The 23,263-nt window shown below is 34.3% G+C and overlaps 1 protein-coding gene across 2 annotated transcripts in view; it reads right to left on the bottom strand.

Moving 5' to 3' along the window:
- LOC111709183 (ecdysone receptor) overlaps positions 1-21,279 on the bottom strand; it is a 37,149-nt gene extending 15,870 nt beyond the window's left edge. Inside the window, exon 1 of one of the 2 annotated variants that reach the window (XM_023482799.1) lies at positions 21,164-21,279. The gene's annotated coding sequence lies outside the window, so the exon portion shown is untranslated. Of the gene's footprint in view, positions 1-14,747; positions 15,079-21,163 lie in introns of those variants that run through there. The other variant, XM_023482807.1, reaches the window with a different exon arrangement.
- Between the last annotated feature and the right edge of the window lie 1,984 nt (positions 21,280-23,263).

Here is a 23,263-nt window from a genome sequence, read left to right on the forward strand (position 1 = left end):
TGTTCCTAGTGCAGTGTTCCAAAGTGTTCCTAGTGAAGTGTTCTAAAGTGTTCCTAGTGCAGTGTTCCAAAGTGTTTCTAATGCAGTGTTCCAAAGTGTTCCTAGTGCAGTATTCTTAAGTGTTCCTAGTGCTGTGTTCCAAAATGTTCCTAGTGCAGTATTCTTAAGTGTTCCTAGTGCAGTGTTCCAAAGTATTCCTAGTGCTGTGTTCCAAAGTGTTCCTAGTGCAGTGTTCCAAAGTATTCCTAGTGCTGTGTTCCAAAGTGTTCCTAAGCCAATATTTCCTATAAGTGTGTACATAAGTATGCCTAAAGCCAGGCTGAACATATCTAGGACAACAGGGGTGCTGGGGAGGGGGGATCTCCCCAAACTTGTTAAAGGGAAATATGGATGGAGGGAGGGGGGTACTTTCACTTCAGGAGAAAGCAGGGAAAGTTTATCATTGAGCCGGACAAACTGCGCTAAACAAAATGAAATTACGAATTTCTAGAAAAATAATCTTATTTATGTTATGTAAGAGGAAAACAAGACTAAAAATTAATGCATTAGAAACCAAATCTGCAAAAAATTATTCAGTGCTTTTCAATTTTCATTCGCTTTAAAGTATTTCGTTTAATTTTTAATCAACAGTTTTTAATTTATTTTTTTTCAAAATGTCTTTCTTTCTTTGTCTATTGTATTGAGTTGTATGTACATTTATGCATATTTATATGTAAATACATTTGTCTGTACCTTTAGTAAATACATATTATGTTTTGTAATTAAGATATTAAATATGCAATAAAATTATTACAATATCTATCCTTAAGATGTAATATTAATTAATACAATTATATGCCTCAAGTATATAGATATCATATTATGGAAACACATTACTTCAATATAATGAAAGTGTATATATATATATATATTTAAAATGTTCTTGTTTATCTTCAAGTAATGTTAGTTACTAGTTAGTATTGTTCCTTCTACACTCTCATATTGTTATAGAAGGGGGTCACATGACTCTCCCCCCCCCCCCACTACTCCTTTCTCCAATCCATCCCTCCCCACACATACTCCCATATCCTTCACCCTTGATTGAACCCCTCGACCCCCAACCCAATGATACCCCCCTCCTCCCTCCCTCTCACAAGCCAGCCCTTCCCACCACCCCCCCCGTTCCCCCCCTCCACGCCCCCCCCCCCACTAGCCTTCAAGGTCTGTTTATCAGTACTATTTACAGATATAGGTTCATATCGTTAGTGCACTGCTACATAGAAACAAGAAAATATAGTACAAAATGTAAGCACTACCTACTTCAGAAAGTACATGTACACTGTACGTTCACGTACAACATTTTTATAATTTAATAAATACTAGCTCAAGTGCCCGGCTTCGAAAAAATGAGCCTTTGTCACCCCAAGGGTACCCATGGTTTTCCACAAAACAAAAAAATCAGCCAATTTGTTCCAGCCGTTTGGCCAGAGCTGATCCATATAAATATTAATATGCTTTATTTATAGACAATTATACTTAACAATATTTGACTGTAACTAAATGCAAGAATAAAAATTGTTAAAAACATTGATGGAACGAGGTATTGGTGACGGTCTAGAAAAAAAAAACGTTCTCATGAAAAGAGCCTTGTCATGATTAGATGAATAATAAAGTGTAAAAACGTCTTTTATCTTTTCCACACCTAACGGTCCCCCCCCCCTGTATCCTCCTTTCCTGCTTTATACTTTCCTAGATCAGACCTGTTTTTGCTCCGTCCTTAGCCCTACCTTCCCCAGGAATATATTAAGTATAAAAAACTGTGTATTCTTGTATTAACAAGATATATTCACCAACACAATACACAAAAATATCATCCGAGGGAAAAAAGGTGGGCCACACCCCTGAGTTAAATATTAGTTCACCAAAACCAATGTTTTTATAAACGGTATTTATCTGTGGGGGAGGGTGGGGCACCTTCAAGGGAGGGGGGGGGGCATGTTTATTTTGTAAAAAGTTTGTTGAGGTGAAGACAGGATGTAAGGCTATATGCTTGAAAAGTTGAGACGAAAGATGCGTACCTCCGGCTTGAAAAGCGTAAAGTACGCCAGTCACTGACCCTAATGCACTCTAAGGACATGTGAAACCAAAAGTGATTTTCACCCCTCCCCTTCCCCCTTCCAGCCCCGCATACCTTTAGACGCCACAACATATACCCCCTATCCAAGCGACCTTCCAGAAAAACGCCCCACCCCCTCCTTTCAACGGATTTTGAGAAAATTCAGGACAACAGTGGGAAAATGTGGGTCATATCAGGGATGCTAGCAAAATTTGTATAGCCCCGGCCCCCCTCTACCCATCCCCCATCCTTTGCATCACCGGAACAGAACAATTATAATCTTTTATAAAAAACTCCTTAAAAAAATCTTGCTGTTTAGTTCTGAACTCGTTGAACTAACCTGAAAAAAGAAAAAGAAATTAGAAAATTGTAAATTCAGGAAGCGAGTAAATAAGAAAGAATGACTAACCAGGACAAGACTACACCAAATCTTTTAGATTTTAGGTTAGACAAAAACTGTATTTAAAATTTAATTAAACTTTTTAAAACAAACGTTAAACATTTAAAAAATATTTGTTTATAATGAGAAGCCAACAAAAAAGTAAGGGTTGAAAGGGGTGTATGAAATATTGCGCTCGAGGGAAATAAAATGTGAGGGGTGGGGGAAATAATAGAAAAGTACAATTGGTGGAAAATCTATGAAATCGGTTTTAAAGCTTGAACTAGGATGAGGGTTGGCAAAATTTATTGCTTCACTATTTCAAGGTTATCTGACTTCTAGTGCAAATTTAGCTTCAACAGTTAGGGCAGATAGTTGGATATATTTGCACAGTTAGGGCAGATAGTTATAAATCACTGCACAGTTAGGGCAGATAGTTCAATATAGTTGCACGGTTCTGCACAGTTAGGGCAGATAGTTGGATATATTTGCACAGTTAGGGCAGATAGTTATATATCTCTGCACAGTTAGGGCAGATAGTTCAATATAGTTGCACGGTTAGGGCAGATAGTTTAAATCTCTGCACAGTTAGGGCAGATAATTCAATATAGTTGCACAGTTAGGGCAGATAGTCAGATATATCTGTACAGATAAGGCAGATATTTATAACTATATTCACAGCTAGGAAAGATAGTTCAATATTTATATGTATTCACAGTTATGCTAGTTATCATGTTTAACATCTTTAGCTGGGGTTGATAGTCATCATACATATATTCATACCAATAACATTTAGATATTAACAGTTAAATAAATATAATTATAAGTCAATAGTTTTGAAACAGCCTTGATGTAAAAATATTTTTTAAAAGAATTGCTAAAAGTGCAAATCATGATTAAAGAAATTATTGCACACTGTATGCACTATGCAGGCAACATTGCAAACTTTTTGACCTCTATTGAAAAAATATATTGATTGGCAAAATAACATTTATCAAGGTTTAATAGCTTATCATTTATAGCATTAGTGCGCAATATTTCTTATCAAAAAGCAGAAACTACCGAAAACCCTGCAGGCTAGACATCAAGGTTTTCCATACATATAATATGTATGTTCTGCATGTTGTTGTCGATGTGTTATTATTCTATTATCAAATTTAATAAAAGCATAAAATATAACTTTCACTGTAAACTCACTCATGAACGGAAAACTGCGTGAATGAAAAATATTTTTGTTATTGACCGACCTACACCCCTCCCCCCCCCCCCTTCTCCATTCCCGGTTGTTCGCGTCATAAAAACAGAAAAAAAACGTTGGGAAAAAACGATGCAAAATTTTGGAAATAAAGTCTGAATGAACGGGATAGATTTACAAAATAGACCTTGAGTTTTTGCAAAAACTGCCCCCCCCCCTTCATTCATAAAATATGTGTTTATTACTATCCATATGTGTATCTAGCTCTGACATTGAACATTGAGAGTATTTCTTGATTGAAAAAAAAACTTTTACGTTCTAAAAACTATTGAATAATATTTTTTATTATTGATTCAGAAAACACGGAATGCGTAGCAGCAATTCACGTCATGATATTTAAAACAATAAACAAACACCCCATGAGAGGGAGGGGGGGGGGGTGGTGTTCGGGTATCTTATATTCTTATTCTTAATAGTAAAAAAGTACATCTGAATGATGAATAAATGTATAAGTGTATACACGTGTAATGTATAAATGAATAAATCTTATACATGTACAAATGAGTAAATGTAAAAATACACAAATATAAGAAGAAAAAATATTAAAGAGGAACAAAATATAATAAATATTATTGATAGAAATACTTGAGGGATAAATGACGGGGAATAAATAGGGAATAAATATGGGGATGAAAGAGAATGGTAGGGGTGGGGAATCAAGAGAAGAGGGGTGGGGGATCAAGAGAAGAGAGGGAGGGCCTTGATGATTGGTATATATCCCCCATATCAGAAACTACGAAATATCTATATGTGTGTGCATTGTAGTATGCAGTGTTGTTTACTTGCATCTTGGGATATTAAGGAAGGGAGGAAGGGGAGGGGGGAGGAACCAAGGGGAATGAGAGGTTGCTATGGGGATTAGAGAGATGTAAGGCAAGGAATAAGGATTGTGTTAGAATACAGAGGATTGTTATTTAGCAAGGAAATATAATTAAAGAATGTTAAACAAAGGTTGTATCTCTACCTAACTGAACTAAAAACGAATACAGTAAGAAATATTCAGGTTTTCAGGTAGAAGGAGTGGAAAAGTAGAGTAAGAAGAGAAATGAGAACGGAATAAAAGTAAAGAGGGTATAGGGGAAAATGTGTAGGAATAGGTGATGATATGGGGAAATACATTTTATAAGGTTGGGGAAAATATGGGGGGATGAATATGCAGGAAGGGATAAAAGGAATAGCCTGCAACCATGACTAATCAAAGATGGCACAGAAATATATCATTATATATTATATATCTATTCTATAACTATATATTATATAATGTGTATCTACTGTAATATATATATAAATGTTTAAGAACTCAGTTCAATTTAATTTTATTTCCTTTATACTATCTACAGTTAGTGCAAGTAAACATATTACCAAGCAGTAAGACACCCTATGCTTAGTTTTACAATAATAGGTTAGAGGGAAGGGGGAGGGGTCAGCTGTCCCAAGTATAATAAAAATCGAGGTTCCGAAACTGCCCTTTCAAGCTGAGTGAATTTACAATTGCGGAAAATTAGCAGTGCTGCAGAAAATAAACTTAGAAGAAAAGGAAGGGGGCAGATTTTTATATATAGATAATTGAAAGCGAAAAGAATGAATAAACTATTCCTGAAGTTGACATGTCTCTGATAAAAAGAAAAAGACTTTTTTGTATATTCTGTTTTTCCCAGTTTCCGGCATAATCAACTTATTGGTCTTTCTGGGTTTCTTTAAATGTCAGATTTTTTATTTGTTTGTCGGATGTTTTTTATTTGGTTGTACATTGTACAATAACATCGGAAACTATGTAGCCCACAAAAGCGTGACGGGTAACCAGTGCAACATTGCATGCTTATACCGCCTCCCACCCGTTTAAATTTTACATTCTGGGTTTAATTATGAAATCCGAAATATATTTCAAAACAAAGTAAATTTTCATAAAAAGTTTAAGTTTAGGTTAATATATTGAAGGGGTGAATCTCAAATATAGTTTAATTGCTGGGGTTAAGAATTCTAAATCATTCTATACAACCCAAGCTTAATCCTTTGGAACATCTTGTAAGATAATACTCAACTATTTTAATATCCAACCCAACCCTTATCCCCCCCCCATTATACACCCATCCTCTTTCTCAGTCTTACCCCCCCCCCATTTTAAATCCCTCTTCACTAAGTCTAAGTACTAATTTTTCAAAATTGTCAAGCCACTTTTTATGACTTTTTCACATTCACGAAACGGCTTGAAAACGTTAGAAATTAAATCGTTTAATAGGTTTAAATACGATATAATTTGTTTTACATTAAGAGTCAAGAGACATGCATTGTGTAACATACCACTTACAACATTATTAATATTATTATTATTAACGCAATAATTACCATTATTATTTCATTTATTTAACAATTTTGTCATAAATGTTGGCATAGCTTGATAAATGGCAGGAAAAATTAGGCGAAACAAACAGAAACACCCTTCTTACCATTACCCCTCTACGTTAAACCAACCAGCCCCCCCCCCCCCACCGTGCAAATCTATATTTACATTAATATGAACCAGCGGAAGCGGTTAAACTCAGTACAGCCAAAATTTTCATTCACTTTTGTCTCAAATCTGTAGTTCTCATGGTAACTATTGCCCCTCCCCCCTTCGTGAGGGACCTTCCCCTCCCCTCCACCCCTTGCTACCTTTTGCTACACTCTCTTTAAATGTCATTTTATGACTCCCCCTCATCGGAAAAGGATTGCAAAAATGTTTAAAATAAAAACCGAAAATAAATTTTAGCTGCTGGGATGAATAATGAATAGGATGGTTGGCTAGATGAAAATAATGTTGAGCTGGATGAATTTAATGTTGATGAATGAATGAATGAATGAATTCAAGTAAATAGTATGAATGACGAATTGCTGTCGAATGAATCAATTCCATGAAAAGATTATGGTTCAGGGCCCAAATTGAGATCAAAATCTGGGATTCGCCCTGTAATGTATTTGTCAGGACTCTTCATATATTACATATTATATCGAAAGAATATGAAGTTTTGGGTTTTATTTAACTATAAATTAGTAAAATGTTAAGTTTTTATGCTGATAGTTCAGGAGTGAGATCTTTCAATGATGAAGGAAGGATGGATGAAGGGATGAATGAATGAATGAATAGTCGGCTGTGAAGGGGGCCCATGGGAAGCTGGTTTGCTTGAATGCGGTTTAACAAAACCATGATAAAATCTTTCAACAGTTGAATTTGTCATTTTCTGCTAAAAATGAAAAGATTTTAATCTCCCAACTTCATGACTTAGAGAAATAAATGCTGTGAGGGTCTGGGGCTGGTTGAATCAAAGATAATAAAATCGGGAGAGACAAAAATGGAGAAAATGTTTTTGTTCGAAACTGATGGTAACGCTAGTTTTGACTCTCCTTTTTAAAAAAATTCTTGATCATATGAAATGAAAATATTAAGCGTGACTTTCTTTTATAGATAGATAGTCTTGTATTTAATGTTCCTATTTATATTTTCTTTGGTTAGGCCCCAAGGTCTGTCTAATACCTAAGTTTACTCTAGACCACTGTACAAACTATTCTTCAGAAATAATAAATGCAATTACTGTTGATTTAGAGGGGGGGGGGGGCAATAAGTTTAATAATAGTTAACCACATCAGAATTGCAGCGGGCCATGCATTTGTGCCCGAGGGAGGGGGGAGGGGGGTCACAAGATAACCATGCCGACGTGTAAAGGTTGTGAGGGGAGAGGGGGCAGTGACTTGCTTAAATATTTTTAGGCAACGGCGAATATTAGGAATGATTCAGCATTTTAGTTTTCACATAAATTCAATGACTTGTGCAGACCTGGTATAGATATTTATAACCATGTGCAGACCTGGTATAGATATTTATAACCATGTGCACAATTTATAGCAAGGAATTTATTTGTAGTCAAAATAAAACATAAAAACTTATCGAAAATTATTAAAAAGGGGATAGCTCGTAAAGTTAAGATGTGTTTTAAAGGTTTCTTGCAAAACTACGAGAATGATGATTTAAAGATATTTCGCCCCGTCATTTTGATTCGATTCAAGTTTCCCAGTTTAGGAGTTTAGTCTGCGCTGCGGGTTCAATATAATGTAAAACCTCTTAAAAGAGGTTTCTGGGGGCACATAAAAATGAATTAACCCCCCCCCCCCATCCTTAATGTAAGAGAGGGTGGGTGCTCACCAATCCCTAAAATCCATTAGATATAATAATTATTTGAAAAGAGGGTTAGGAACAATGTACGAGTGTAGGCAGGTTCTAATAAAAATACACATTAACCCCTGAATCCATCATAGAAGTTACTAACCCTAAATTAAACACAGTGGTTTTATCGGAAAACTTACAGGAATCCAGACTAAGCAAAATTATAGATTTGTAATTTATTTAGAATCAGAAAAACTAAATTTATTGGTTTAACTTAACTAAGAAACCCATCTGCCCTATACTTACTGACTAATGCAGTCGGATTGCATGGATTCTCTTTAATATTATATAGTATATATGTTCATGTATTTGCATTAATATTCCTTATTATGCTTTCAGAATATAAGCATATATTTATAGCAATGCAGCACAGGCTTCAATTGTATTCAGTAAAAGTAAAATGTGATTTTAAATAAATATCTTCTTTCTAATTTGAAATGAAATTTTCTTAAATTATACATAAAGTTTAGCAATGATACAAATCTGTCCTGTATAAACTATAGTTTGGTTGGAAGTATAGTAAGAACTAAATGATCCGACAAATTGAACTGCAAACATTTACGTGCATTACACAAATTCTATTCAATCCTTCCAAATCCAATCCAATTCAGTCCAATCACATACAATCCTATCTAATCCATCCAATCAATCAAACTCGTCCAATCCAACACTTCGTGCATATTTTAAGAAATATTTAACCCCGGTGCAATGTGCATATCTTTGAAATATTTCTTCGAATCCACCACTGTACCTCACACAGACTATACCTATATATATAGCCTATACCTACCTAACAAATAGCAAGTAACTGTATGCTAGAGGTTATAGCTAAGAAAACACCCCTTGTCATACCTAATGATAAAGAGGGGGGGGGGAGTATACTGGACACTGTACAATGTGTTTGCGAGGGTTGTTAGAAATTAAATCGTTTAATAGGTTTAAATACGAAGGGAGGCATAGATCTGGGTAGGGTCTGTCAAATGTCAATCAATGCAAAGGCGGGCCGGGCGGTTGTGAGAGGGCGGTTGAAGTACATTTAATTCCCCCCTGCATATGTCACCAAGAGCTCAGGCCTACCAGAATAAAGCCATCTTGGGAGCCTACAGACTTAGGCCCTGAGACTTAAAAATGTCAAATAAACCGGTTTTCACATTTTTGTGTTTTCCAAAATAAACTGCTTTTCATCTACCTTAAACATATTGATTCATTCGTTTAAATTAGAATATAACCATCAAAAAATAAGGTTTTCTTGCATCAAAAAAATATTCACTTAAATAGTTAAAATTTAATTCAAATTTTTATTTTCCATCTTAAAGAATTAAAGAATTGCTAATTTTTTGCTGATCTGGAAACCAATAAAATTCTGTAGAAATAGATCTTCAAGTTCTAACAACAAACAACAATCAATCAATTAAACCAACCAATCAATCAATCCATCCCACCCTAGGATACAATATTGATATTTTGCCTGGGTATCAATCCAAAATTTAACATTAGTGGAAAAGTGACCCCCCAAGTCGTAAAAAAAAACAATGGAATCGAATTACCATAGATGGCAGTGATGTTAAAAAAAATAAACGTCTCGATTCAGCTCGTGTTTGGGCCTGGCTCTATTTTTTGCTTACATTTTGGTCAAACTCGTGTTAAAACTCTTGTTCGAATCGTGCCTTGCTGGGTTTCAAGCCCCCCAAACTAAAGGAACTTGAAAACATAGTTTACACAACGGGTTGAAAACCTAATAAACTAATAAAACATGGGATTGCTAGCCGTGAGAATCTCTTTTGTCGATGAATATTTAAATCTTGTATTTAGTGAGATCTAAATATCACAAAATCTTTGGTTTGTAATTTTTACTTCCTTATTATATTGTAACATATTTATTACACCAACTTACCGCAGTGTACTTTGAAGATAAAGGTTTGTATGTTTCATGTTAACTTTAATGCAGTTTAAAGATAGTTAATGCAATGAAGCAGGGTTGAGATAGAAAAAAGTGGTTACACTGGATGCAGTGGGATAAACAGGGTTCCCAGTAAACTGCATCAATTAAAAAAAGGAATTTTAAGTTACGAAAAATGGAACATGAGCAAGAAGATGAAAAAGTGAGAAAGAATTTATAAAAAAAAACTAATGGTATTTCACAATAGGGAGGACAAAGTAATAAGAAGAAGGTCAAAGAGGGCAATCGAAGAAAAAAATCCTTTGGATATTTATATAAATAGATAAGAAAGGGGAAGAATACGACATAAAGATGAGAAAAATTAGAGGTAAAAAAGGATGAGGAGGAAAGTAAGGATGAGAACTTGGAAGAGATGAGAAGGATGAATCCTACTCTCTTCTCTAGGTATAAGTATAACCAGCTTAAGACAGGGTTGAGGTGGATGCACCAAGGACCGGTTCCTAGCTCCAAGGACAGGTTTACAGGTATCAGGGTTCAATGCCAGGATAGAAACGGAGCAAGATAGAGATTGTTCCGTAGCCCTGCATTCTAACGGAACTAATATGCGTGTGCGTGAACAGTGAACATATGTGAAGAGAGCGTGCATAAGAGGGTATTAAGACTGCAAGCAAAGTCTGATTCCAAATCATTCATTTCTTCTCTTCATTAGCACTTGGCACTGCATTGCAACCATTTATAAAGACATATCACTAAGTGGTTTTTTAGTTCAAGTCTAAATTTTAGATGCACATAAAGAAGGAAAATTACGATAGAGTAGTTTATTTTTTGTAAGTGTCTTAAGGGTCAACCCCACAACCAAATTCTAAAGCTTTACATACTTTATTTCCCCTTTCAACATCTGTATGGAAATCTATATTCCCCAGGGGGGAGAAAAGGGGAAAGGTGGGATTGGGGCAAGGGGGGAGGGGATAGAGGAGGAGAGATTTTAATCTGTTTTGACAAAAGTGTTGATTTAAGATACCCTGAATACGTTGAACTGAGGACTAGGAAGCAACAATCCAGAAAGAAACTGAGTTTTTGAAATTTAAAATTTTCAAATTCCTATATCTTTGCAACCTGATGGTGTAAAACTTTCATATTTTAAACATAGATTATTTGGTCTAACAAAATTCATAGTTTGAAATGTCAGACATCGACATCGGGTTGCAAAGATTTAGGAATTTTAAATTTTATATTTGTGGCAAAAAAATCAATTCCTTTGTCTGACTGATGCAAAGTACATGAAACTAAAGACAGGAAATGCGTCAGTATGTAAAATACATAAACGAAAGAAAACCGGGTTTTGTCACGATAATATTTCTTCAACCATTTTCATTTCCTATCGTAAAAATTAATGTTATTCGTTAGCAGGGAATAAAGCCAAATATTCAAACTTTAAAATTAAATTCATATTTTTACTGAATTTATCCACTAAACCTCTGGATTTTTTAATAAAAATAACAATCCTATTCTCACAGTTACAAAAACTTCTGATGATAAATCCAAAAGAATATAGTAAATGATTTGAACTTTTAATATGACAATGTAGATCAAACAGATTATTTAACGTTTACATTTAAATTTTATAGTTATGTTATTCTAGAAATAGAAACATTTGATTAGTTTTTAATAATTAAAACTACACTTTAAAATAAAATAAAATATTGCATTTGCAAAACAATTTGCAGAATTATCTAGTTTTAGCAGTTCAAATACTTCCTTCTTAGAAACTACTGTGGATAAAATGTTCGATAATTGTTGCTGATTTTCTTTCCTTTTAAACCTCAATTTATTAATTTTTTTAAAGGACAAAAATCCCCAGAAAACTGCGTTCCCACTTCAGTTAGTAGATTCCACTTCCCCTGCTTTAAATCAAAAATAAATGGAAGAATATTTACCATGTATCGATAATATATTCCGAACTGCATCTAGTTGCATTGTTTACATAATGTACATGCAAATTTCAAGCTGTTGTCCCGTACACTTGAATAAATATACCAAATGTCAAGGACAAACGAGCAAAAAAATATTATCTTTCACACATATGTCAATGTTCAGTCCGATCCAACTTGCAAAAAATAAAATAATGTTACAAAAATGTGAAAAACAATGAGTTTAGCAAAAGTTTAAATTCCAAGCTTAGTGTCTTGACTATTTGGCTTGCAAGACTGAACTATAGCTAGTTACACGCTAAACCCTGATTAGGGTTTCACCCTTTCTTCTTTGTTAGCAGTTTAGACTGGCAATTTTGCTTCTTCAGTCTCTTCTTCCGATCAAAAATAACAAATATCGAATGTTAAGGGATTGTTCAAAAAAGAACAGAAATATTTTTCTTCATTTTGAAATGATATCATGTAAACTCTTCTATCCCAAACGGATATTTATTAGCCCAGTGTAAGATATCATATTTTACTACTCGTCTCTCAAAATAAAATAACAAAACAATCCCTTTACGACAGTTCAGCAAAAACAAACATTGAATATATATAAAGAGGGTTGAGACAGGGTGTTCGGTCTGAGTAAGGTTTAAAGCTGAACCCCCATTAAAAAGTGTTGAGTGTAGTTTAATACTGTGCTAGTAACTAAACTCTTATAAAAGAATATTTTAGCATTAAAAATATCCAACAGCTCTCAAATCATAAGATTTTCAATTCAAATTTTATGTATATTTCAAAGTCACACAAAACATCAGGATTTTATTGACTTTGTGCTCAATTCAAATAATCCCAAAAGAGTTACCATTGAATTTTAATGCCTTTAAAATGTAAAGCTTCATGAATGGGAAGGAGGGAGTTTTCACAATAAATTATTCTGACGCGTTTTTCTAACAAGTTTCCCGACGAAGAATTCCATGTAACAGATCCCCTAATGCAAATTTGTTTTTAATTCCCCTAATTTCCAGGGTTTTCTAAATCTCTGTCAGTCTAATCACAACACCGGAGAGAAGGAGGATAATCATACAGGAGAAGATTGAAATCCGTCCCTGTCCTAACTCAGAACAGAACCCAGGCTTAAACGATTAGAATAGAATGTAGTATATTGATAGAACAGAATATAATGGAGTAAACTGATAAATTGAAATAAAATGGAATATGCAGATAAAGAAGAATAGAATGGAGTCGGATTGAATTGAATATAATAGATTTTACAGATAGAGATGAGTAAAATGGAGTAAGCGGATAAAGAATAGAATTTAGTAAGCGGATAAAAAAGAATATAATGGAGGATACGAGTAGAGAATAATAGAATGGATTATACGGATAGAGAAGAATAGAATGGAGTATACGGATAGAGAAGAATAGAATGGAGTATACGGATAGAGAAGAATGGAATGGAGTATAAGAATAGAGAAGAATAGAATGGAGTATACGGATGGAGAAGAATAGGTTGGAGTACACGGATAGAGAAGAATAGAATGGAGTATACGGATAGAGAAGAATAGAATGGAGTATACGGATAGAGAAGAATAGAATGGAGTATACGGACAGAGAAGAATAGGTTGGAGTACACGGATAGAGAAGAATAGAATAGAGTATATAGATAGAGAATAATATAATTGAGTATACGAATAGAGCAGAATAGAATGGAGTATAAGGTTTGAGTTGAATATAATGGATTATACAGATAGAGATGAGTAGAATGGAGTAAGTTGATTAAGAATAAAATTTGGTAAGCGGATAGAAAAGAATATAATGGAGGATACGAATAGAGAATAATAGAATGGAGTATACGGATAGAAAAGAATAGACTGCAGTATAAGAATAGAGAATAATAGAATGGAGTATACGGATAGAAAAGAATAGACTGCAGTATAAGAATAAAGAATAATAGAATGGAGTATACGGATAGAGAAGAATAGACTGCAGTATAAGAATAGAGAATAATAGAATGGAATATACGGATAGAAAAAAATAGACTGCAGTATAAGAATAGAGAAGAATACATGGAGTATACGGATAGAGAAGAATAGACTGCAGTATAAGAATAGAGAAGAATAGAATGGAGTATACGGATAGAGAAGAATAGAATGAAGTATAATGAGAGAAAAACATGAGATGGAAAAGAAGAATTCTAAGTAGAAAAGTAGAAGAAAAAAAAAGAATAATCAAGATTAAGAAATATGAATTAAGGAAATTAGCAGAAAATGGATAGAAAACCAACACAGTTAGAATCATGCATATAAAATAGATTTATCAGGACGAGGAGTAAAGATAGAAGATGTTCTGAATTGTATACGTGGATTAAACTATATTTATATATATAATATATATACAATACATCCAGTCTTTCAAACCAGTTTCAACCTCCCCCTCACCAGATATGATGATTAACCAGGATACAGGTTGGGAGGAGGAGGAGGAGGGGGGGGGGATGTTAGTTTCTGAGAATTATCTAGAATTTTTAGATACGTTCATTATAAAAAATATCTCAACCAATATTTAATTTATAAAAGAAGAAAGAATTTGGAATTGTTAATTACGAACAAACTATGATTTTTAATTAGAATCTATTCTCAGAATGATAAATATGCTAAGATTAACAGATATTTTAAATTTTATATTTTAGTTTAAATTACTTGATCGATATAATTTATAAACAGTGCATATAGTTCAAGGTTTTATTTTATACATATTTTTACAAAATTTAAACAAACACCAAACTTTCAATTTCTTAAATATTTATATAAAAGTTCTAAACAATAATATTTTGTCTTGAATAAATTATAAAACTTTAAGAAATTCTTAATGTATTTTATAAATTATTTAAAAAAAACAAAGATTAAGGAACACGAAAGAAATCCAAATAATGATATTAACAAAAACTTGAGACCGATAACCCCTAAATAATGGAGTCCCGAAGAAATGAGAAAATGATCCCTACCTCAGAATAAGAATTTCTGAATCCAAGTTATCAGGGCTCGGCCGACTTATAAAATTGAGACTCAAGAATGTATGTAGCACTGATATATCGAACTAGCAACTAACTATCCAACTACTGAGCTATCCCAGCTAGTAAACACTGACAGGGGTTTGTTTAACACGTTATAACTAAATGATTCACGTTGTGAAAGTTGTGTATGTATGATATATCTGGAGTAGAGTATAGAACAAGTTCTATAGTCTATAATTGCAGGGTTGGGAGAAAGTAACTCCTCTCTTTGCAACAGATCTAGTCGGACTGAAGCGCGCACCGACAATCGACATACCGCGCTGCTCCAACTCTGAACTTGAACTCAACTAGGGGACTCCGACAGCTGGCAGAACCAAGCTGTCACAGCTTGAAACCAGCTGCTGTCAAGCTGCCAGCCATTGCCCTGTCTGCCTACAGGCAGGTTGGAAGTTGGAACCAGTGTCCCAAGTAAGAACCGTGTATTCGTAGATTAAGTAGACAATAGGAGTCGACTTTCACCAGAAATCTCAACAATACTATAAATGCGTTATCTTCCTTTCATCCTAAACCTTTCTCCTTTACTAATTCTATTTTTTTGTTCTCTCCTCTTCCATCCTTACTTTATCATCACTTAGATCAATCCATCCGTTTCCTTTTTTATCCGTACTTTCTTATTTCATTCATATTTCCCGTCATTTTCTTTACTTTCACCTTCATCATACTCCTTCATACTCTCCTTCATTCATCTCTCCTCATCCGTCTTTACTCTCTCTCACCTCGTCCATCTTTTCTCTCTCTTCATCCATCTTTACTCTCTCTTGATCCATCTTTACTCTCTCCTTCATCCATCTCTACTCTCTCCTTCATCCATCTCTACTCTCTCCTTCATCCATCTCTACTCTCTCCTTCATCCATCTTTACTATCTCCTTCATTCATCTTTACTCTCTACTCATCCATCTTTACTCTCTCCTCATCCATCTTTACTCTCTCCATCATTCATCTTTACTCTCTCCTTCATTCATCTTTACCCTCTCCTCATCCATCTTTACTCTCTCCTCATCCCTCTTTACTCTCTCCTTCATCCATCATTACTCTCTCCTCATCCATCTTTACTGTATCCTTCATTCATATTTACTCTCTCCTCATCTATCTTTACTCTCTCCTCATCCATCTTTACTCTCTCCTCATTCATCTTTACTCTCTCCTCATCCATCTTTACTCTCTCCTCATCCATCTTTACTCTCTCCTTCATTCATCTTTACTCTCTCCTCATTCATCTTTACTCTCTCCTTCACACATCATTACTCTCTCCTCATCCATCTTTACTCTCTCCTCATTCATCTTTACTCTCTCCTTCACACATCATTACTCTCTCCTCAACCATATTTTCTCTCTCCTCATCCATAATTACTCACTCCTCGTCCATTTTATTTTTATCCACATTTACTCACTAACTCATCATTCCTTTATCCTCCCTTTTTAATGCTTAGATTACTTCCCTTTATTGTTTTCTCTTAAGTCCTTTTACTTCTCCTTTAATATTTGTTCTAAAAAGTCCAATTACTCTGTAGATTAATTTGAATTCTTTTTATATATCTGTGAGAGTCCTTGTATCTGATAATCTAAACCTTTTATTAAGTTAATTCATTCCTTAACTCTTCCCCCATCTCCTTACCCTTTCATCCACCAATTTCCTGTATAGTAGATTATTCAATGATTCCTACATAATTACAACCAACATGAAAATCTGTTTATCTAATGTCGAAGGGGTAAATCTGATAAAGGGACTGTATACAAAATTTCAAGTGACCCTAGAAACAATAATCAAAAATTACAGAAATTTACTTTTTGTTTTCTTTTAAATTGATCATTTTCTACGGTGGTTTCTGTATCTATTTGAACTACGGTATTTTACGGCACGTAATTTAAAGAATTCAGCAAATATTTGTGATGTAAATAAATTTTTATATATTTACCCATCATCCATATCATGTTATATTATTTTACGTATTTTGCTATTTCGTTCTCAATGCATAATATATTTGAGCAATAATCTTATATTTGGCACTCAATTGCACTCCAATTTTTTGCACTTCCATTTATTTTTCACCCTGCTTTTTAGAAAATATTGCAAATATTAGAACAATTTAGTCCCTCCTGAATGTCAATTTTCGAGGCCTATTTTTAAAAAAGAATTTTACATCGATTTTGTATTTTATCGTCCTACAGTCCGGTCATTTTAGCCTTCACTTTGGGAAACTTAGAATATCAACTTTCTGATCTGCTAAGGAAATTAGAAAGAGAGAAAAGAAAGTATGAAAGAAAAAGAGAAAGTTGATTAATAGTATTTAATTACTAACTAAGTTTTCAACCAATTAGAAGAGAACTTGCAATACTAATATATCATACAGTTAGAAAAATTAAATGTTATAGTTTAAGTGTTTACTTTTTACATATTTAACTAGCTTGGGGTTCCCAAGTGCCAAGGTTACTAAAAGTTACTCCCGCCGTTTACCCGCACTGGACCGATTATACCATGAAACAAGATTTTCACTATTAAAGCCGACCCATCCAACTTAGAATCTCAAACCAAGCTAAGAACATTCTCGTGGGTCTCTCGAGTTCCACAATCAAAATTTGAGGCAAATCGGTCCAGGGGTTCCTGAGTTATGATCGGACAAACAACCAAACAAACAGACAACTTTATATTAAATAGTGTACGAATATATCGGTTGACGACAGTACAAACGTTGTTATCTTGAAGTATAAAATTTAAATAATCAAATCTATTTATTGATTAATAACAAATATTATACACTGGAAACAAAACAATCAATTAGTTATTAAATTTCAAATAAATTTAAAAAATAATAGTTGACTTTTTCCCGAAAAAATTTTTTTTTGATATGAATAAAATGAATAAATTCAGCTAATTACAGTATAAAAATGCCGAATGACTGTACTAAATCTCCAAATCCAAACTATCACACTGTACAAAAACCAAAATCTAGACTCCAGAGATTCAAGCAGAAATATCAACTAATCCAATACAGTGTACTGTGTTGTTTTATTTCTCTGAATTACATGAATAAATATGTCGGACTAGAAGACCTCTGGGAATAAAATAAGATTGAATTGTGCTGAGAAGGAAACCAAGAGAGATAAAACCTTTGTGAAAAAGTTTACAGTGCACGAGTTTTTGTCCAGGTTCAGGTTGGAGCAGAGACGTGATAAAATATCTTAAAACTCATCATGACATTCAGACTGGGGGGTTTAGGGGTATACAGGTATATAGGCCGGTGTTGTTAGAGGTGCAGGGAAGGGTGTTAAAGGTATATAGGGGTTAGGGGTACAAAGGGGGGTTATAGGAATAAATGCACTTTAGAGGGGTTTAGAGAAATACAGGGGGTTTAGAAGTATACAGGTGGTTTTTAGGGGTTTACGGGTTTACGGGTTTACAGGGGGCTTAGAGAAATACAGGGGGTTTAGAGGAATAGAGGGGGTTTAGGAGAATACAGGAGGGTTAGAGGTATAAGAAAAGTCTGTATGTATGAACCATTAACAAACATTGACAGAACATTGTGGCTTAATAATCTACGTTTTCCTTGTCTTTTTATCAGTCGGAATCTCCGAAAACTGAGAAATATTTGTACTCACTAGTAGAAGAAAACCCGGCCTAACCCTAGATAAGAGATATGTGATCCCTAAAAATGTCAGTATACAATTTTGCTAATTAGTAGTTGTATTCTAACTTAATAACGTTTATTTGCCCTATCAAGTATGACTAGAAAAGATATGTACTCAATAACACTTGGTTAATTTAAAATCAGGTTTATTGAAATCAGATTTATCTACATATACAAGGACAGCAACCCGTGTTAATTGATAATTAGAACGATCCAACCATACTTACTTTTGTGAAGAAAAAAATCAAAACTTTGTCAAATCAATTTTATTTTAAAAGAGACTTTAATTTCCAGTTACCCTCCATGCAAAAATGTCAATTCACGATTCACACCGATACCCTTGAAACCTTTATCTGATCAATGTGCAGATATTGTCGTTTTTCAAGGTATAAAGTGTTTAATTCTGATATTTACTATCTGTTTTCATGCAGTAGAAATGCGCAAGTCGCTTTTGTAGGGAACCCACAAGTGAAATTAAATTTTTTCAACATTATAAACATCGATATCAATTCATACTTGGCCAGACGATTTTAAAGGTGCCGTTGTGATCAGGCATTTCATGTAGATTCACTTGAAATTACGCTCACAGTCCCTTTAATTGTACATTTCTTCCAACCCTATCCCTCTTGAATTTAAACTTTCATTTTCCATGGCTTTAGTTTATAAATATAGCAATACATGTAAAATACTAATGCTAGAAGTGTTGTTGAATAAATAGAAAATTCAACAATTTATCGTTATCATTGACCTAGATTAAACAGCAGTGTTTTCAACAGGGCTCTTTATCAGCAAATAGTGAAATCAGTGAAAGTTCAGTTTCTTCATTTTTTATAATTTCAAACTGTTAAATGAATTCGATATTTCGTACTTTATGTATATCTTCTTTATAATAAAGCTCTTCATTCATATATATATTTTTGTAAGTTTGTTAGATATGGGCTGACATTTTTTTTCGGGAATCCATGGTTTGAAAAAAAAAATTCTTAAAATTTTGAATTTTTTCTCTCAAAACCTGGAAATTTATTTTTTCAAATAAAAAATATTCTATGGCACTTCAGCTAGTTCAATAATAAAGTTGTAGAGGTATATTTAAGGAGGGACAGAGGCTTATATTGGGAGGAGTGTGGAGTTAGTAAAGGAATGGAGGTTTTAGAAGGAATGAAAGTTCATAAGAAGGGATGGAGATAGATGAAAGGAATAGAGGGATAAAAGAAGGAAAGAGTTGGAGGTATATGAGAAGGGATGGAGGTATACGAGATGGTGTAGTTGAACTTAAGGGATAGAGGCATATGTGAAGGGATGGAAGTATATTAAAGGAATTGAGGAATATGAGAAGGAATAGAATTGGAGGTATATGAGAAGGGATGGAGGTATATGAAAGGAATAAAGGAATATACGAAGGAATGGAATTGGAGGTATATCAGAAGGGATGAGGGTATACGAGATGGTATGGAGGTGTAGTTGAACTTAAGATATGTGAAGGGATGGAGGTATATAAAAGGAATATAACAAGGTATGGAACTAGAGGTTTATATGAAAAGGGATGGAGGTATAGAGTGGCAAACAAGAACGAATGGAGACATACACAATGGAGTTATATAAGAAGGAATAAGGAGGTAAATGAGGAGGAATGGATGTAAATGAGATGGAATAGAGGCATATTATAAGGGATGGAGGAAGGAAAAAAATAAGAAATGGAGGCATATGAGCTGGGTGTAATTGTATAAGATGGAATGAAGGCACATAAGAATACTGTATAATGTATTTATATATGAGGAGGGATCAGAGCTGGAATGGATTTACAGGGTGTCCCACGAAACATGACAATAGGAAGACGACTTGAAAGTCGTCTTTGGTATTTAAATTTATTTGTGACATTTAGTCTTCTATCTACTTTAACATGCATGATTCTTGAAACAATTATCACATAATTCTCCTAGCCCTGGCATTTCCAAAAAGTGGTCTGCGTTTTTTGTGCTTTCAATATTTCCGGAGATATAAAGAGTTTGGTTCAGATTTCAATTTTGTTAAATAAAAGCAAAATTGTCGAAATCTGAACGAAATTCTTCATACCTCGGGCAATATTGAAAGCACAAAAAAGGCAGACCACATTTTGGAAATGGCAGGACAAGGGAAATTTTGTGATTATTATCTCTAGAAATTTACTTCTAAAATTAGGTTGACAAATAAATGCAGCAAATTATATCAAAAATCAAGACGACATTCAAGTCGTCCTGCATACTGTCATGTTTCGTGGGACACCCTGTAGTTTAGTTATCTTAATACAATTCTAAAACAATTAACATGTCCTAAACTAAAGCCTTCTTGTCATAGCTTTAATGCCGGTCTGTTACATATTTCATGCCTGTGTAAGTTGGGGCCTAGTTAGGGCCTATGTGAAGTCATCCTCTAACTATGGGACAAAGTGACAGAAACCTGTTCTTGTTGCTACCTGAACCTGGACCAGAAAAACTTGAAGGAAAAACTGATTAAAAGTAATATTTCTGAACAGTTTGAGTAAATATTGATGAGATTTGTCTGATAATTGTGCTGATTATTGACAACGTAGCTTTAAAAGAAAGGCTGTGTTGTTGACCTAAATTCTCAGTTTTTATAGCAGACGTCAACTTTTTACAAAATATCAATAAATATGTCTTTGTGAAAATTTCTGTGGACGATTGTTGTTTACAACCTTCACAAATACTTTGAACTCGACTCACCTTATAAATATTGGTTAAACATTAAGCTATAACTCGGGACATTGTTTCACTCTACTTTCACAAAATTCTACTGCCGGCCATGTTTAGAGGAACCACCCTGCCCTCTGACGGATTTCTGCGTAACTAGCAGAGGAAAGTATATAGGCATAAGAATTCTCCATTTTGTTATCTTGTCTCTCATTGGTTCAAATTCCCAAGTTTAGAGAGTTTGCACCAATTATGAGTTAGTTTTCAAATCTCAGTTTTCGAGGTTAAAGCGCGCGTACACACACATAACACTCACACTGACGCAAAGTTTTGATTATTTTTGAGGTGTTTGACCCCTGAAATGCGTAAACCGTATGGAATCCTTTTCACTCCTACAATTTTACGCCGGTATCAACAGTGTAGCGTATTCAAGGTTAGAAAACCATGCTTTAATTATAAGAATTAAAATTTCTCAACAATTCTTTTATGAAAAATTGCGTGCAAGAAAGATTGGGGGCAAAAGGTCGAACAATTTACATTATAAATAAAAATATGTGTAAGTGAAACAGCGCGCAAAAAGTTTGGATTATAAAGAAATACTGTAAAAGGTTTAAAAATGGATTTTATAGGTCAACATTTTTTTAAATATTAATTTTTTTAAATCTTATTCAAAACATATCTCATTGTGGCATACGGGGCCGAGATCACCTGACGTAAATTAAAAAATGAAAATAGGAAAAAAATTGAAGTGCAGGAGAATCCATAAGAGTTATTATGGAGAAGGAGTAGAAAGAGGGAAGATCAAGAAAGATAGAAAGGAGAAAAAGAAAAAGGCAAAGAGGAAGAAAAATAAGAAGAACAGGGGAAATGAACGGAATTGGAAAAATGGAATATCAAGAAATTGATAAAAGGAAAAGTAGGGTGTGGGGAAAAATAAAAGATTAGAAAAGAAAATGGAATGAAGGTAGGTGCCGACAGTACCGAGTTATGAGGAATAGGATAGGAAGAAATGGAAATGGAAAGAATTGGCAGGCGAAAGGAAGAAAGGTAGGTGAAAGGGTGGAAGGTATGTGAAATCAGGAAAGGTAGGTAATAGGGAGGAAGGTACAGTAAAGGGAAAAATGTTGATTAAAATGGAGAAAGTTAGTTGAAAGATAGAAATGTATTTGAAAGCGAGAAATGTATGTGAGAGGAAGTAAGGTAGATTAAAGAAAGGGAGGTAGGTGAAAGGTAGAACGGTAGGTTAAAGGGAAAAGGTGAAAGTGAGAAAGGTAGGTGAAAGGGAGGAAGTTAGGTAAAAGGGAGGAAGATAGGTGAAAGGGAGGATGGTATGTAAAGGGAAAAGGTAGAAGAAATGGAGGAAAGTAGTGGAAAGGTAGAAAGTTAGGTGAAAGGGAGGAAGGTATGTACGCAAGGTCGAAAGATAGTAAGGTATGAAAGGTAGATAAGAGGGAGAAAGGTAGGTGAAAGGGGGAAGATAGTTGAAAGGGGGAAGGTAGGTGAAAGGTAGAAAGGTAGACAAGTAGATTCAAGGGAGGAAGGTAGGTGAAAGGGGGAAGGTGGTTGAAAGGGAAGGATGCGAAGAAGGGGTAGTGTATTGAGGAGGCTACGACATGAAAACTGAAATATTTCCGACGTGTTGACATGATAATAGAGGATCTCATGATGTTGTCAAGTTAAATTCAACTTGTCAAATATTTATATTTTAGTCTCCATTCTTCACAATCTTTGAGATACTACCCGGTCCCTTAAGTACAAGGTACTTTAACAAGGAACCTACTTTATTAAACTACTCAAAGGAACACAGTCAAAGAACCTTGAAAAAAACCTTAACTGTGAACCTACTTAAGGAGACAAGAACCTTCACAAAGAACCTACACATGGATCCTTGATATAGAATCTACATTAACAACACACTCAAGAAATCTACACAATGAAGCTACACAAGTTACCTAGAAAAATAACCTAGGCAATGAAACTATACAAGAGATTAGACAAGGAACCTTCACAAAAAGAACCTAGACAATGAAACTATACAAGAGATTAGACAAGGAACCTTCACAAAAAGAACCTAGACAATGAAACTATACAAGAGATTAGACAAGGAACCTTCACAAAAAGAACCTAGACAAT

Source organism: Eurytemora carolleeae, unplaced genomic scaffold (assembly GCF_000591075.1).
Source record: "Eurytemora carolleeae unplaced genomic scaffold, Eaff_2.0 scaffold42, whole genome shotgun sequence".
Lineage (NCBI taxonomy): Eukaryota > Metazoa > Arthropoda > Copepoda > Calanoida > Temoridae > Eurytemora > Eurytemora carolleeae.